This window comes from Nerophis ophidion, linkage group LG19, assembly GCF_033978795.1.
Source record: "Nerophis ophidion isolate RoL-2023_Sa linkage group LG19, RoL_Noph_v1.0, whole genome shotgun sequence".
NCBI lineage: Eukaryota > Metazoa > Chordata > Actinopteri > Syngnathiformes > Syngnathidae > Nerophis > Nerophis ophidion.
In genome coordinates, this window is record NC_084629.1 from 33,824,771 (window position 1) to 33,843,932 (window position 19,162).

General features: G+C 38.7%; 1 protein-coding gene across 2 annotated transcripts in view; it reads left to right on the forward strand.

Moving 5' to 3' along the window:
- erbb4b (erb-b2 receptor tyrosine kinase 4b) overlaps positions 1-19,162 on the forward strand; it is a 975,361-nt gene that overhangs the window by 532,552 nt on the left and 423,647 nt on the right. The gene's annotated exons all lie outside the window — the stretch shown is intronic.

Genomic DNA, 19,162 nt, shown 5'->3' on the forward strand with positions numbered 1-19,162 from the left:
CAATATATCCACCAGCCCTATAGTTATCATATTTTAGATTTTTGAAAGACCGAGATTGAATTTCAACCGTGCGGGTTCAGAGGCGAGCCAACCCCAGGAATAAGACAAGCGGACAGGACGAAACCGCAGCATCTGCCCTGAGTACCTGAAACTTCAAATTCCCTACAATTGACACGGATAAGAACACAACAAAACAAAGAGGAAACCCGGTTCGTAGTAGTAATAGGTTTTATGCAAGTGTACACACACCACATTTCAAAGAACTCTTTATCTATTATTCATTTCCTCTATGTCATATGAGTATTAAGTTGCCAGTTGTTTTGAGGACATACAGTACATGTTCAACTGTTCATTTTCCACCACTCTTTTATGACTCTTTTCTGGAGTCCAACACTTGGAATCTAGGACGATTGTATGTAACACAAAAGGCGCTACAAAGGAAGGTTAAACATATTTTTTTGTTAAGGAATCCTATCTGTTTCCTGAAGGTTTTCTGTGAGTGTGTCTATATTTGATGTCAGTACATACAGAATGTCAATTTTCCTCTCAGGGGGTCAATCAAAATTCACCCTATTTTATTACGGACCAATTTCCCTTTGGGACAGAGGACCCTATTGAATTTCTAGCGTTTTATTATTATTATTATTTATTGTATTATTATTATGCCTTATTATTATACCGCTATCTCTTTGAGCTGTAATTTGACCCCTTTAACATGCTTCAAAACTCACCAAATTTGACACACACATCAGGACTGGCGGAAATTGCGATCTAATAATAAAAAAAAAAACTAAAAATTGCGCTCTAGCCGCCCCTAGGAAGAAAACACAGACCAAACTGTCTCTAACTTCCAGTAGGAATGTCGTAGAAACATGAAACAAAAACCTCTATGTAGGTCTCAGTTAGACCTATATTGACAGCCCCCAGCTAAAATCAACAGGAAGTTTGCAATTCCCCCTTCAATACAAAAGTTGGCTAAAAAATGTCACTTTTTTTCAAACATTATCTCCTTTGATGCCGTTTGTCGTTTTGGCTTCAAATAAACACAGGAGATAACCCTAACCCTAACCCTAACCCTTCTGATTAAAAGTTGATGAAAGAGTTCATAACAAATCTAAAAGACTGATGTATAGTACATGTGTATACAACTTTTTCTCTGTGTAATAATCCATCCATCCATCCATCTTCTACCGCTTGGGTCGCGGGGGCAGCAGCCCAATCAGGGAAGCCCAGACTTCCTTCTCCTCAGCCACTTCCACCAGCTCTTCCCGTGGGATCCCGAGGCGCTCCCAGGCCTGCTGAGAGACACAGTCTCTTCAGCCTGTCCTGGGTCTTCCTCGTGGTCTCCTACCGGTGGTACATGTCCTGAACACCTCAACATCAAGGCGTCCTTATAAAATGCCCAAGCCACTTTACAACTGTTATTACTATGAGACTGCTGTATAATACGTGTGTATACAACTTTTTCTCTGTGTAATAATCCATCCATCCATCTTCTACTGGTTATCTTAGCTTGGGTCACGTGTGCAGCAGACCAATCAGTCCCGTCTATCGCTGCTTGCAGCTTTAATTTTCCCTTATTATTTGTCGTCCTCAATATTGATTTAACAATTTGGGGTCAAACCCGTTAGCAGCAATGGCGATGTGAATTCAATAGGAACTATTGTGGGTGCACAGTGAAAAGGAATCAATTGTGTGAATGCTCCAAAGCATTCACACATATGGTTTTGTACACCAACATTCATCTATTTAATATTCTTCTTCTTCTCCGGAATTTGGCTCCCTCTACCGTCCACATTTTTCACCCGGTTCAAACCTTTCCAACTTCAAACTGTTCATCTTATTCCATCCATCCATCCACCCATTCATCCATCCATTTTCAAACGCTTATTCCCTTCGGGGTCACTGGGGGTGCTGAGGCAGACGCATTAACCCCTTATCCACCGTGCTGTCCTCATCATCCTATTCCCTCGACAATAATACCAAGATTTCTCAGAATTCCAGGTTTTCCGGGATATTTTCCCCATTCAAAATGATTTGGCCATTTTTCAAACTTTCACCATTTCCACATTTTTCACCGATTCAAACCATTCCACCTTCAACATATTCAACTCATCCTGCCCATTCAAACTACAAATACAAAATATAAAATTCCAGGAATTCCCAGAATTCACGTTTCTTCCAAACCCTTTTTTTCACCCTTTTTTTGGTCGACTACTCCTTCCACATTTTTCAACCCACTTCAACCCTTCCACGGACAAATAATTCCTCTTAATCAGGACAAACAAACAAAGTTATTTTTGAAACTGGAAAAATTCCCGGTTTTCCCGAACTTCCAGGTAGTCTGTATCATCATTTCTTAATTAAAATTGTTACTTTTTCACCATTTCTCGACTGATTTAAATACATTCTAACACCAACCTCATTCAGAACATTCAATTTGTTTTCCCTCTTTTCCCAAAATTCCCATTAAATTCCCATTGAAAAGAATGGGACATTTTTCAAAGTTGCGCAACTGCCACATTTATTATCTGTTTCTAAACATTTCAACTTCAAAATATTCAACCTGTTCAGGAATTGTGTGCTCCCTTTCAACAATTGTAAAAAAAAAAAAATCCCGGATTTCCTAGAATTCTCAGTTTTTAGGGATATTTTCCTCATCAAAAAGGAATTATCCATTTTTCACACTTCCACAATTCCCGCATTTTTCAACCTATTCAAACCATTTCTCCTTCGACACATTCCTTTCATCCTGGACATTCAAACTAACAATTCCCCGAGTTCCAAATCCAATTCCCGTTTTCCTAGAAATTCAAAAGCTTTAACATTCGAACTAGGGCTGAGCGATATGGCCTTTTTTTAATATCTGAATATTTTTAGGCCATGTCACGATACACGATATATTTCTCAATATTTTGCCTTTGTCTTGAATTAACACTTGATGCATATAATCACAGCATTATGATGATTCTATGTGTCTACATTAAAACATTCTTGTTCATACTGCATTAATATATTCTCATTTCAAACTTTCATGCAGAGAGGGAAATCACAACAAAGTCAAATGACCAAAACTGTATTTATAAACAGTTATTAAGCAGTGTCACAAACATTTATGTCATTTCAAAACAGAAAGTGCAAGATTGTCAGAAACATTTTAAAACAAGCTATTAGTGCACTTCTGTGCATGATGTCACTAAGATGACAAATCAAAACAACACTAAATTAAAGTGCACTTTTTGTACAGAACACCACTACAATAGTTTGAAACAAGTAAAGTGATATTTTGTGCACGATGTCACACAAGATATTTCAATAACTGTCAAATAAAAATGAGCTGCATAATACGTTCCTGTGGACATTATCTTCTTCGGTTGTTGACTTTTTTTTTTTTTCATACGGTGTTGATCTGGAATTAGTTGCTTCGGCATTTTGTTGGTGTGGCACCGGCCGAAGATGTTGACATGCGGAGTTTCAAGCACTCTTCATTCTTGAGCGGGGAACTTTTCAAATGATGCTATATTAGCAGTGTTGCTATTTTTTGTAGCAACACTTTTGCCGCATGAATGTTGAACATATTCCCACTTGAAGCCAAATCACCGCCAGACGATGGATCCCGTGCTGTTTCTTGGTAATTAATTCTTCATCCATTGGTTACCAGATTTGTACCTTCTTTCTCTCTCGTATTACCACTCGCAACTCACCGTTAGCATCACAGCTAATGTTACAATGTCGCTACCTGTCTGCCTGACTTGTGTAAGAAGGTGCGCTTGTTTTATGTCTCTGTGAGAACGTATCGTCAAATATCGCAATATAGTCATTTTTTACATCGCACAAACCCGCAATATATCGAAGAAATCGATATATCGCCCAGCCCTAATTCAAACCATTCCATACTATTCTTACATTCATACTAAATTCTATCAGCATTTCAGTTCAACTCCAGCATTGGAACATTTCATCTATTTGTGAATAGAATGCTTGAATACGATAATGAGTAAAACACGTTGAAATATGCAAACAACGATGGATCGTGGTGGGTATAGTTGCGGGAACGCTGTGATAAAATATGCAATGGCGACAGTGTGAAGATGGCAGAAGTCATGTGTAGTGCAACATCACACTTCCCTGACTAAATAATAGTCTCGGTAAGAAGCACAGATGAGTTTTCTGATTGAACTCAATTTACTATGCCCCCTCCCACTCGTCCCTGGTTGGAGCCAGAATATCTTTATTCCATCAGATTTGCTCAGTGTTGTTGATTCATCTTACTAACCGCCCTACGCCTGCACTGCGTCTGTCCAAAATGCAACTTCCAAACTGAGACCCCATCTGCTGAATGATTCTCCCTGGTTGCATGCATGTACACAAGGCTGTGGTGGACGCCAAAGGCATTATCCACTCCTTCATGGCCCATCTGCTCTTTCTTTATCCGTCTCGTTTACAGTCTCACTTCCATTTCTCCTTTTTGGCTGAATTTCTCTCGATTGGTCGTGTTTGCAGAAATACTTTAAAACCTGTAAAATGTCGACACCACGCCATCCAGTAGTGCCATAGGATACTTGCAGAATTCTCTACAGTCCTAATTACTGGATTTTCTATGGGAAGTTGTTAGTAGAATCAAGACCTGATGCCTCTTGTATTAAGCTGGCGTACGCCCTGTTTCACGGCAAAGACGTGATGTTTCAAGAGTAAACTTGACGTGGAACTTTATGTTTCCTCACGCTAACTTCATGCTTCACATATGCACATTTTTTACAGGCCGTGGATACTTTGGTGACACACATACAGTAGTTGGTCATTGGGTTTTGCCGACATTTGATTTCAACAATATATAAAGACGAAGGACGAAAACTGAACTTTTGCACCGGTTCATTTATTGTTTCATATTCACATCAGTGATGTGCTGTCAGGGGAGGCAAGTGAGGCAGTGCCTCACATGCCACCTGGTGGCTTAACCATGAGATGTTCCAAAATGAAGTATCCATCCATCCATCCATTTTCTACCGCTTATTCCCTTTTCTGGGTCGCGGGGGGCGCTGGCGCCTATCTCAGCTACAATCGGGCGGAAGGCGGGGTACACCCTGGACAAGTCGCCACCTCATCGCAGGGCCAACACAGATAGACAGACAAAATGAAGTAATAAAATAAAATACGTTTTAATATTTCTCTTTTGGTAAATGCTTTCCATGTGGTTTTGGTATGGTTCCTGTTTATTTTGATAATTTTCATGGTCGAAAATCGCGGAAATTTCATGTTTCCTGATCAAAACAACGCAGTAGACGAGAAGTGAGGCAGACACAGGCAGTGCCTCTACGGCCACACAGAGAGTGTATTGGGCGTGCGCGTTGGAGGAGGCGCATGCTTGTTGCCACGGAGAAAAGGCAGGCCATGAGGCAGCAAGTATCTCTGCCTCAAGGTAGGGGGCGATATATTGTCAACTTGCAGTTCAAAGCCTCAGCAGTACTCTGACTTGCCACACTGGTAGAAGTGGGGGCGCTCAAGCTAGCAAAACACAGGTCTCTCCAGCAGAAGCCAGCCTTTTTTTGTTTTCTTTTTTTGAAATCTGTATTTATAACAAACATGGCATTTTTATTAGATTAAGCCAGCATTTGTGGGTGTTTTTGTTGGATGCAAAATTATTGTTTAATTTCTTGGAATTAAATTAAAATAGGGGCTATGTCTGCCAAAATGGGGGGACGGCGTGGCAAAGTTGGTAGAGTGGCTCTGCCAGTAATCTGAGGGTTACTGGTTCAATCCCCACCTTCTACCATCCTAGTCACGTCCGTCGTGTCCTTGGGCAAGACACGTCACCCTTGCTCCTGATGGGTCCTGGTGAGCGCCTTGCATGGCAGCTCCCGCCATCAGTGTGTGAATATGGGTGTGAATGGGCGAATGTGGAAATACTGTCAAAGCGCTTTGGGCTCTTCAAAACGGGGTAGAAAAGCGCTATACAAGTACAACCCATTTACCATTTACCATCAATATGGAGGATTATATACTGTATCCAAGATAAAATACTTCTCTAAACTGGACTTTAAGACAAGAATAATGTGGTCATACATAGTACGTTTTCATGGAGGATAACTATTGCTGCTTCAGATACAAATACAGAAAGGTAATATACACTCACAATACTTGATTTATTTTGTTGAAAGCAAATGGGACAAAAAGCTATTTAATAACTACTTTATCAAATACTTTTTGGACCCATTTATCATCTCATAATATCATTACGGTAACGTTTTTATGAAAGCGACTAACGCCCTTTTTTTTCCTGTAACTCTAATGTGCAACCTTAATCAGCAATGACTAGAGCTGCAAGTAAAAGAAAAAAGAAGAAAAAAAAGTATGTATGCCTCACGTGGTGTTTAGTTCACCGCACGTCACTGATTCATATTACTGTAAATTCCTGACTATAGGCCGCTACTTTTTTATAACCCTATGGCTTATACAATGGTGCAGCTAATTCACATATATATATATATATATTTTTTTGCAAATAGTTGAGAAAAAAAACAAGCAAAATTAATGAACGGTGTGTTATTGTTTGTGCTATGGCGCCATCTCTCGGATGAGTTTGCTCACTGCAGGTGCTGCTGGGAGAATGTCAATTCCTGCTGTTTAAAGCTTTTAACCGGAAGTAGATGTGCTGGTTCATCTTGTAACCATCCATAACGTTTATACTCATATGGATTCTTCTTTCATCAGTCCAAGCAACATTTGCAGGTTTTACAATATATCTAAAACAATTTTTACTTACTAAACCTGCTTACAAGTGATGTCTGTAGGAGTGTTTTTTCGTGCATATTTGTAAGTGCGATTGTGATGTAATCAAGCTAGTATCATTAACATTAGCTAATATGCTAACACGTTTAAGAGTGTCTGTGTTAGTGATATTTACTCACAATAACATTATTTTTTATATTGTTTTGGTTTCACAAATTCCTCAGTAAATTCACTAACACGTCACCGTAGAGTTATTGAGTCTGTTTAGCTGATTTGAAAGTGAGCTTGCGCAGCTCGTGGGTCAATGACGATGACTTCTGTTTTGTTTGATCAGCCTTTTAAAAGCCATTAAACTGTTTGGAAAAAATAAAGGAATGTAAATAAAGATTTACAAAATATTTCTGTGGTAACGTATTTATCTGCGGCTTATATAGTCCAATGCGTCTAATATATGGAAAAATGTATATATTTTCAATGTAAGATTTAGTGGGTGCGGGTTATATACCAGTGCAATTGTTCGGAAAACATGGTAATATTTAAGCATTATAATTTAAACAAGTTCGTACTATTTGCGGATGATACAACAGCGTTTTGTTCTGGAGAGAACACACAGACGCTAATACAAATAAAAACGGAATAAATCAATTTATTAAAAAGATGGTTTGATTAAAACAGACTCATAAAACTAAAATAAGGCTATTTGGTAACAGTAGAAGAGAAAGTCGAACACAAATACAAGTAGACGGAATAGAAATTGAAAGAGTAAATGAAACCAAATTTCTAGGTATAATGATTGATGATAAATTGAACTGGAAATCTCATGTAAAAATATATAACATAAACTAGCAAGAAACACGTCAATAATGAATGAAGCAAAACATCTTTAGACCAAAAATCACTTCATATTCTCTACTGCTCACCAGTGTTACCATATCTGAGTTACTGTGTAGAAATATGGGGAAATAATTACAAAAGTACACTTCATTCACTAACTGTTACAAAAAAGATCAGTTAGAATAACACATAATGTTGGATATAGAGAACATACAAACCCTTTATTTATTGAATCAAAGAAACTGAAATTCCACGACATAGTGAATTATGCACAAAGAAAACTATAACCTGCTACCCAAGAATACACAACAATTCTTCAAAAAAAAAAAAGGAGAAATATAATCTTAGAGAAAAATGTAATTTAAAACATTTGTACGCACGTACAACACTTAAGACCTTCAGTATATATGTGTGTGGAATCAAATTATGGAATGGATTAAGCAAAGCAATCAGACAATTTACTAATATGATCCTCTTTAAGAAACTCTTCCAACTTAAAAGTGTTTACAAAGTACAAAGAAGAAGAACCATGGTAAACATTCTGAATGTATTCCTCAAAATAATCTTACCTATCTCATCATGTAAAATATAACTTACTTCACCAATTATTATGTATTTATTTTTATTTTGATTACTTATGGAGTATATTGTGAATGAATTGAGAACAGGAAGTGAACAAAAGTTTTAGCAACTGTTATGAAAAAGAAAAGGGGTAGGATTAAATAAGCTCCGCTTCTTCCTACTCCTTTTCGAACATGTTGAAAAGAGAAACAGGAAATTGTGATGCGTCATGTTGTATTCTTGCACGTTCGAAATAAACTCAAACTCAAACATGTTCCTAACCTGCTGAATTGTTGGCATTTGTGTTCTAAAGTGCGTTTTCTGCTAAATTAATCAATTAATTAATTAATTAATTAGTGTAAGCAAACACACACACTGCCTTTTACGGAATAAGGTCATAAAGACTAGGGTGTATACCAGGGGTAGGGAACCTATGGCTCACAAGCCAGATGTGGCTCTTTTGATGACTGCATCTGGCTCTCGGATAAATCTGAGCTGACATTGCTTAACATAAGTAATGAATAATTCCACTTGTAATAAGTGTTCAAAATAATGTTCAAAACAAAAAACATTCTCATGCATTTTTAGTCCATCCAACCGTTTACTTCCGCACCTGTTCAAGAAGTTGCGTTAAGAAGTTATTTATTTATTATTGGTTAGTGTGGGGGTTGTCCACCTGGAGGTTCTTCAGACCACCAAGCACAGACATGAGAGCCCGTTTCAGGGTTACACTACTGTTTTATTTTTCAATAAGTCTCTCAGTTGCTTTCCAGCAATTGTATTTTTCTCTTTCGTTCTCGCTCGCGCTCTGGCTCCAGCCCCAACCCCATCTCTCCTCCTGGCTGCTGCCTATAATACAGCGACTGGTGATTAGATAACAAGGCGCCGAATGGGCCATCCATGCCGCTCTTGCTGATGTCGAGGCCGGTCCTGTCCCACCCCAGTTCGCTGCAGGCCCGCGTGCCATGCCCCCTCCACAGTTAGCTTCAGAATAACAATGTTATTACAAAGAATAAGAGACCTATTATACTCTAGAAATGTTGGTCTTACTTAAAAATGCACGCGTTTAGTTGTGTTCAGTGTTAAAAAAATCTTATATGGCTCTTACGGAAAAACATTTTAAAATATTTGGCTTTTTGGCTCTCCCGACCCCTGGTGTATACCATATTTTTCGGATTATAAGTCGCAGTTTTTTTCATAGTTTGGCCGGGGGTGCGACATATACTCCGGAGCGACTTATGTGTGAAATGATTAACACATTACCGTAAAATATTAAATAATATTATTTATCAAATTCGCGGAAGAGACGAAGAGAATGTCAGCAATGGTCACATACCATTGCTGACATTTGGCGGGGGAGGGTCATGGCAGAAGTGCATTGTGGCTTCATGGGTTGCTAACTGCTATATGCTATATGCTACTGTCGTAGCTATTACAATGTATCGTTTCAATGTTGGTGGTAACTTATAAAAACTGAGAAGGGCTGAACAAAAATGGTACCGAAAAGGAAATCATGTACTGCAGATTGCAAGCTGGATGTAGTGAAATATGCAGCAGGAAACGACAAGAGCAAGCGGCGCATATCTTTGGAGTTGGCAGAGTTGTTTAGAAGCGACATCGAGGAAGAAGATTTCATGGGATTTATCGATGAGGAGTGACAGATTGTTTGGTAAACGTATAGCATGTTCTATATGTTATAGTTATTTGAATAAATCTTACCATAATATGTTAGGTTAACATAGCAGGCACCTTCTCAGTTGGTTATTTATGCATCATATAACATACACTTATTCAGCCTGTTGTTCACTATTCTTTATTTGTTTTAAATTGCATTTCAAATGTCTATTCTTGGTGTTCGATTTTATCAAATAATTTTCCCCTAAAAATGCAACTTATACTACATGCGACGTGTACATGTTTTTTTACTTCTTTATTATGCATTGCGACGTATACTTCGGAGCGTCTTATAACCCGAAAAATGCGCTACTCAAGTCCTGTATCGGGTTCAGGTACCCTCATGCAGTTCAAGGTAACATTTAAAACAAGCTTTCCGGTCCACTCGCTCGTTCTGGTGGATCATCTCCAGGAATCCCACAGCGGTTGCTAAATGGGGAAATTGTCAGGGAAATGTGCAGCTGAATGTTGGACAGGGGAAGAGACCAATGGGCAAGGTGAAAAGAACAATCTTAGTCTATGAGATGCTAGTGGGCACAGGCCTCCTGAGAAACGGGCATTGAATAACCTCCTCCAGGTCCCCCACCATTCAGCAACTACTAAGAGAAGAAAGAGCAATTATGCCACCTGAGGCAAGTTCGGCTCAGTGCACATCAGCAGAAATCAGTTGAGGGCCTGGCAGCCCACAGACCTCAGGTCTCCTTTCAATTGTGGGACTAATTGATTACTTCCCATGCAATTACTCCCATGTCACACTCAATATTTCACTGCTTCAGGAGAGGGGGCAAGAGGGACGGTCGTCTTAAAGGACGGTATTCATATTGTCGCTTTTGCCAGCCCCTAATGTGGAACGTGCGGAGGCAAGTGTTAAATTGAAGTCCGGAACAGGGACATCGGTTGTGGTTGCTCTTCATTGATTGGCCGCTGATGCCACTGTGTGACACACTCCTGCAGACAGACTATGTCAAGGAGAAATACCTGAAAAGGGGTCATTTGCGGCCCCCTGCACATTATAGAAATACCACTACAAAAAAAACTCAGAAGTGGAGTAAAAGGGCAAACAGGTGAAATATATGGAGAAAAAGTTACAGTGTTGACTCGAGTTACACAAAGCTGACATGCAGGCTGTTTTCTAACAGTATTTCGTTATTCATTATTTTCTTTGTTTGTCATTGCTGAACAAATGTTTGTAAGTTTTACAATATAACTAAAACAGTTCTTACTTACTAAGCCATCCCATGTGTGATGTCTGCAGAAGTGTTTTCATGCATATTTGTACATGCTCTTGTAATGTAATCACGCTAGCGTCGTTAGCGTTGGCCAATATGCTAACACGTTTACCAGTGTCTGTTAGTAGTATTAACGACGGCATTATTTTTATATTGTTTCAGTTTCACAAATGACTTCTGTTTTGTTTGATCAGCCGTTTTTCTGTCATATTACAGACACTGTTTGGAAACATTTAAGGTATGTAAATAATCATTTATTTTGGGGACGCAGTGAAGGAGTGGCCTTGCGCAACCCGAGGGTCCCTGGTTCAATCCCCACCTAGTACCAATCTCGCCACGTCCGTTGTGTCCTGAGCAAGACACTTCACCCTTGCTCCTGATGGGTGCTGGTTAGCGCCTTGCATGGCAGCTCCCTCCATCAGTGTGTGAATGTGTGTGTGTATGGGTAAATGTGGAAGTAGTGTCAAAGCGCTTTGAGTACCTTGAAGGTAGAAAAGCGCTATACAACCCATTTGTCATTTATTAGTAATTCTGCACAAAGAAGTAATTTCACAACATATATATATATATATATATATATATATATATATATATATATATATATATATATATGTATGTATGTATGTATGTGTATGTATGTATGTATGTGTATGTATATATATGTATGTATGTATGTATAAATATGTATGTATGTATATATATGTATATATATATATATGTATGTATGTATATATATGTATATATATATGTATATGTATATATATATATATATATATATATATATATATATATATATATATATATATATATAGTGTATATACTAATATATAGTATATATATATTAGGGATGCACCGATTAATCGGTAACCGAATATATTCGGCCGGATATGGCAAAAAAAGCCACATTCAGCCTTCGGTGGAATGAGTTAAAAACAAGGCCGAATTGTGGCGTGTGATGCAATTTTTTGACTCGGTGACGCAATCAACCAACGTACAGTGACGCGGTGACGTTGGGATATGTTGTGTACCTGTATAAGTGTATGAGGTTACAAGCACACACTTATTAAGATTTACTGGGGACTCTGTTTACATTATTAGCCTGTTGTGTAGGCTACCTGTATAAGTGTAAGAGGTTACAAGCACACACTTAATTGAGATTTACTTGAGCCTTCTGTTTACATTATTAGCATATCTACTGTGACTAAGCAGACTTTTGCCAAAAGGACAATAATTAATTTGTTGTGGGTTTATCCACATTAATGCACTTTATTTTTTTTTTGGAATGCATGTTTTGTTTGAAGGCCTAATATAAATGAAAAACTGTGTGCTTATTTTTGAAAAGCAAAGGCTACTGGAATATTAAAAAAAATGGCAATATTCAATAAAAAATTACTTTATTTGAAAAACATGTGTAAATATGTATTCTAGGCTATTTATGCAATATTTTAAAAATTGTGAAAAACTGCATTCATTATTCGGTATTTGGTATTCGGCCTTCGGCCACAAATTTTCATTTCGGTGCATCCCTAATATATATATATATATATGTATGTATGTATGTGTATGTATATGTATGTATGCATATATATGTATGTATGTATATATATATATATATATATATATATATATATATATATATATATATATATATATATAGGCTTCACGGTGGAAGAGGGGTTTGTGCGTCTGCCTCACAATACGAAGGTTCTGCAGTCCATGGTTCAAATCCAGCCTCGGGATCTTTCTGTGTGGAGTTTGCATGTTCTCCCCGTGAATGCGTGGGTTCCCTCCGGGTACTCTGGCTTCCTCCCACTTCCAAAGACATGCACCTGGGGATAGGTTGATTGGTAACACTAAATTGGCCCTAGTGTGTGAATGTGAGTGTGAATGTTGTCTGTCTATCTGTGTTGGCCCTGCGATGAGGTGGCGACTTGTCCAGGGTGTACCCCACCTCCCGCCCGATTGTAGCTGAGATAGGCGCCAGCGCCCCCCGCGACCCCGAAAGGGAATAAGCGGTAGAAAATGGATGGATGGATGTATATATATATATATATATATATATATATATATATATATATATATATATATATATATATATATATATATATATATATATATATATATATATATATATATATACCAGTTAAAAAGGGTTGATACTGATGGAAAAAAGGCTGACCCTGATTTAAAAAAAATCAGATACCTAAAGGCAGAAACCGATAAAGGTTTATTCGATAAAACAAATGCAGATACAATAAACTTGGTTGATACATAGGCACCAGTGTGCCCCTCGACCCCAAAGGGAATAAGCGGTAGGAAATGAATGGATGGATGGACATTAGAAAAAGGGCCTGTACTGATTTTAAAATGCCGATCCTAATAAGAAAGGCCCATACTGATAAAAAAGGCGGATACCGATAAAAAAAATGGTGATTCGATAGAAAAAGCTTCATACCGAGAGAAAAAATACAGTTAATGATAAAAGAAAAGCAGATGCAGATTTTAATAAAAAGGCAGATCTGGTAAAAAAAAAAAAAAAAAAAAAGGCTAATACGATTTAAAAAGGCCGATACCGATTAAACACTGGCCGAAACGGTTAAAAAAGGCAGATACCGATAACGGTCGATATAATAAAATAGATTGATACTCTTAGAAAATAGGCTGATATATATATATATATATATATATATATATATATATATATATATATATATATATATATATATATATATATATATATACACAGTACGGTTTATATACCAGTGCGCTCTATAGTCCGGAAAATACGGTGAATTAATTAATAGGTCATTTTAATGTAAATCCATTTACATGGTCACATGTCACATACATGCAATACTCTGTTTTTATCCAAGCGGTTTGTCCTTTTACATTTTTACGACAGTGGAGAATATATTTTTTATAAATCTTTATGACAATTTAGTCGACGGGCAAATTGTTTGTATTTGTATGTTTCACTGTATTTTATTTTTACACACACGCAGTTACTTATTTTGAGCAGAGCTTTCTATGCACTTCTGTTGTTTGATTTACAGCCCATCCTTTTGCAAATCCTTAAAACATTCTTCTTTTTCCACTTTGTAGTTGAAAACGTGTTTGGCTTGCAAACTCGATTGCAACTACCGTAAGATTTGACAATATTTAAAACCAAGCAGGCCTTTGAAGAAGCCTTACAGGATTTATTACGCTGAATAACTTTTGACTTCTTCCAGTTTCACCCCTAGCTTTTTTAGGGGCGGCCTTTTATATGTATAATTCCTATTGTAAAGGCATAATTCAGAAAAGACTGAATTCACAGCCCTGAATGTAATTACTGTAATCTGTGAAGCCTTCAATCCTGTCCAACTAAATGAGGTCATTTGTATTGAAGCAGATGAAACCGTAAAATTACTGTCATAAAACGTGGATGGAGTATGAAACTCAGCACTACAGTATTTTTAATTGCAGCTTCAGACTGTCATCATATGACGGTGACTATTTTAGCATTGAAAAGGTTCATATTTCCAAATAGTTATTGAATCAATTGGTTGATTGCTTTAGCTGCCTATCTATATCAATATTCCATGAATCAATTAAACAGTCACAATTTTTACATTCAGCCCCTCTCAAACTTTTGTCACCAAGTACCATCTCAGAAAACATACAGCTTTTCAAGGACCACCATAATGACCAACATTAAAATACAGTAGCTTTGTAGGCCGAAGTATGCATTAAAAACAATACAGAATACTTTTGGCCCCTAAAACATCACACACAGTTTGATATATATATATATATATATATATATATATATATGGCTAATCCTATGTACCATACCTACATGCTTCACAGTAGGTGTGGTGTTCTTGGGATACAGCTCAGTATTCTTCTTCCTCCAAACACGACAAGTTAAGTTTATACCAAAATGGATACATGGCTGGTACAGCAGAGGATTGGGAGAATTTCAAGTGGTCAGATGAAACCAAAATATAACTTTTTGGTATAAACTCAACTGGTCGTGTTTGGAGGAAGAAGAATACTGAGTTGCATCCCAAGAACACCATACCTACTGTGAAGCATGGGGGTGGAAATATCCTGTTTTGGGCTGTTTTTCTGCCAAGGTGACATAACGATTGATCCGTGTTAAGGAAAGAATGAATGGGCCCAAATATCGTGAGATTTTCAGCTAAAACTTCTTTCCATCAGTGAGAGCTTTGAATGGTTGACCAAATACTTATTTTCCACCATCATTTACAAATAAATTCTTTAAAATTCCTACAATGTGAATTCCTAGATTTTTTTTTCACATTCTGTCTCTCACAGTTGAAGTGTACCTATGATGGAAATTACAGACCTCTGTCATCATTTTAAGTGGGAGAACTTGCACAATCGGTGGCTGACTAAATACATATATATATATATATATATATATATATATATATATATATATATATGAATGATGGGTCATTGCTGTGAGAATCGTAGGTTTGGCTAACTTATCCAGGACTAGCTGCAATGTGCTCAAACAACTTTCAAGTAGCGTCTGTGGGCGGATAAAACTCTATCATCGCTTTCTTTTTCAGACTTTTTCGTTCTTCAGATCGGGTAAACATCATTCTTCAAACATTCTTCATTTCATGCCTTCAGTCAGGGGTGAGGCAAAGACTTTTTGAAACATTACTGAAATGATTAGAATATATTTTATTTAAAATGTGTCAATTAGGAAAGAGAATATGAGTTCAAGACTAAAATTCATAGAACACAAACAAAATCAATCATTACGTTCAGTCTTTGTCTCCTTGTGCACACTTTTATTCTTGTCTGGTTCCTGGTTCGTTGCTCTGTTTCAGCTGTTTCTAAGGCCAATAGTTTGTTCCTCCGACTCCACTTATTCTGATCAGGCTTGTTCATTGTCTTCATGAGTTCACCTGCTCTTTCCAGCCGATCAGTATCTTGTTTTCTCCCTGCTTGATGTTATTGATTCTTGCACGGGGTCCTCCCTTCTGCCTTGAACATCATCGTGTTCCACGGCGAGCTAGACGAGGTGACAGGGCATCGATGAAATGCCTGAAGGTGGCTAATCCTCAGATAAACCTATCACTCGAAATCCGGTTTATTGTGGTTTGAGAACTCTGCTCCAAAGGACCTTTTCATCGGGTAAAATGGATTGTTTGTATCAGAGATGGTCAACACGTAATGTTTCTGACAATATATAGTAGAGCTTTGATTTACGAATCCCTCCATCTGTAAACTTTTCAAATTATTAACTTTCAGATCTAGCCAAATATGCCTCCAAGTGTGAAAGCATGGCACAGTGTTGTTGTGGAGATTAAAAATGTTACCTTTTTCCCCCATTTTTTTTGCCTTTTTTTAATTTACTTTATTAAACAAAACCTGTTTTCTTTTAGGTAATATAGGTTTTTTTTCAGAACTGTTTATCTAATTTGGGCTTCACGGTGGGAGAGCGGTTAGTGCGTCTGCCTCACAATACGAAGGTCCTGCAGTCCTGGGTTCAAATCCAGGCTCGGGATCTTTCTGTGTGGAGTTTGCATGTTCTCCCCGTGAATGCGTGGGTTCCCTCCGGGTACTCCGGCTTCCTCCCACTTCCAAAGACATGCACCTGGGGATAGGTTGATTGGCAACACTAAAAATTGGCCCTAGTGTGTGAATGTGAGTGTGAATGTTGTCTGTGTATCTGTGTTGGCCCTGCGATGAGGTGGCGACTTGTCCAGGGTGTACCCTGCCTTCCGCCCGATTGTAGCTGAGATAGGCGCCAGCGCCCCCTGCGACCCCAAAAGGGAATAAGCGGTAGGAAATGGATGGATGGATGGATTATCTCATTTAAGAAGGACTGTAGCTAATCTTAGAACATCCATCCATCCATGTTCTACCGCTTATTCCCTTTCGGAGTCGCGGGGGGCGCTGGCGCCTATCTCAGCTACAATCGGGCGGAAGGCGGGGTACACCCTGGACAAGTCACCCCCTCATCGCAGGGCCAACACAGATAGACAGACAACATTCACACTCACATTCACACACTAGGGCCCATTTAGTGTTGCCAATCAACCTATCCCCAGGTGCATGTCTGTGGAAGTGGGAGGAAGCCGGAGTACCCGGAGGGAACCCACGCATTCACGGGGAGAACATGCAAACTCCACACAGAAAGATCCCGAGCCTGGATTTGAACCCAGGACTGCAGGACCTTCGTATTGTGAGGCAGACGCACTAACCCCTCTGCCACCGTGAAGCCACCCTTAGTATTGATTATGAATCGAGAATAATTTTGAATCGATAATCGATAGGTGGTATTATTAAATAGAGGTCGGTGTCTAGCAGGACCGATAATCAGCATTTCCGTTTTTTTAGCGTTGAGTTGCAAAATGTTAGCGGACAGCCGTTGTTCAATTTCATTAAGACACGTCTCCAGCTGACTACAATCTGGCGTGTTGGTCAGCTTTAGGGGCATTTAGAGTTGGGTGTCATCAGCATAAGTGTGAAAGCTAACACCGTATTTGCGTATGATGTCGCCTAGCGGCAGCATGTACATTGTACAGAGTCCAGGGCCAAGAACCGAACCCTGGGGAACTCCACACGTTACCTTGACATTGTCCAAGGTCGCCTTGTTATGGGAGACGCACTACATCCTGTTAGTAAGATAAGAATTAAACCAAGACAGGGCTAAGTCTGACATACCAATACTTGTTTTGATATCCATCCATCCATTTTCTACCGCTTATTCCCTTTCGGGGTCGCGGGGGGCGCTGGCGCCTATCTCAGCTACAATCGGGCAGAAGGCGGGGTACACCCTGGACAAGTTGCCACCTCATCGCAGGGCCAACACAGATAGACGGACAATATTCACACTCACATTCACACACTAGGGCCAATTTAGTGTTGCCAATCAACCTATCCCCAGGTGCATGTCTTTGGAAGTGGGAGGAAGCCGGAGTACCCGGAGGGAACCCACGCATTCACGGGGAGAACATGCAAACTCCACACAGATAGATCCCGAGCCTGGATTTGAACCCAGGACTGCAGGACCTTCGTATTGTGATATATTCTAATAAAATATTATGATCAACGGTATCGAAAGCAGCGCTAAGATCAAGAAGCAGCAACATGGATGACGCATCAACAACCATCGTTAGCAATAGATCATTAGTCATTTTTGCGAGGGCTGTCTCATTAGAGTGATTTGCCATGAAACGGAACTGAAAGGGTTCACAGAGATTGTTAGACGTTAAGTGTTCATTTAGCTGCTCTGCAACACTTTTTTCAAGGATTTTTGAAATAAAGGGAAGGTGAGTTTACCATGAGGTAGTTTACCATGAGGTCAGGATCGAGGTTAGGTATTATGAGCAGAGGATGAACAACTACTTTTTTTTAATGCTAGGGTAACAGTGCCAGAGGAAAGTAATATGTTTATAAAGTTTAGCACTGGCGGTCCTAATGTTACAAACAGTTCCTTGATAAGGTTCCCAGGAAGTGGTTCACGTAAACATGTTTGTTTTATCCCATTTACACAACGCAGGAGTTCCTCCAATGTTTTTTCATTAAAAAGAGAGTGACTATTTTGGAGGTCAATATCCGTCATACATTCATTCCTATTTGTGATAATAGCTGGTATGTGTTGTCTTTAATTTCCTTTCTAATGAGTTCAATATTCTTATTAAATAAATTCATAAAGTAATCTGCCATGTGGTGGCCTAAGATACACAGCCCTAATTAATGGCTCTCATAAGTATGGAAGAATTGACGAAGCAGTCTTCGTACCACAGCAAGTTTTAATTGTGATGAGACTGTACTTTTCTGTAAAATATTTGCCAGAGCAGACTTATTTCATAGTGGAGAAAAATACACTACCTCTCGTTCAGCAGCACAGGAGCTCACTAGCATACACAGAGCCCCCTTCCTTCAATCCAGCTCCTCTGGATTTAGTTTTGTTTAAATGTTTAGTATTGTATTCATCAGTTTGTGAACATGTGTGTGTGAATGGGTGAATGTTGAAGTAGTGTCAAAGCGCTTGAAGTACCTTGAAGGTAGAAAAGCGCTATTCAAGTACAAGCCATTTACCATTGACCATGTACCATATGGTTGTTAAAGTTAGGAATTTTGTGTTTTCTGGTTGCTTGTGAGGG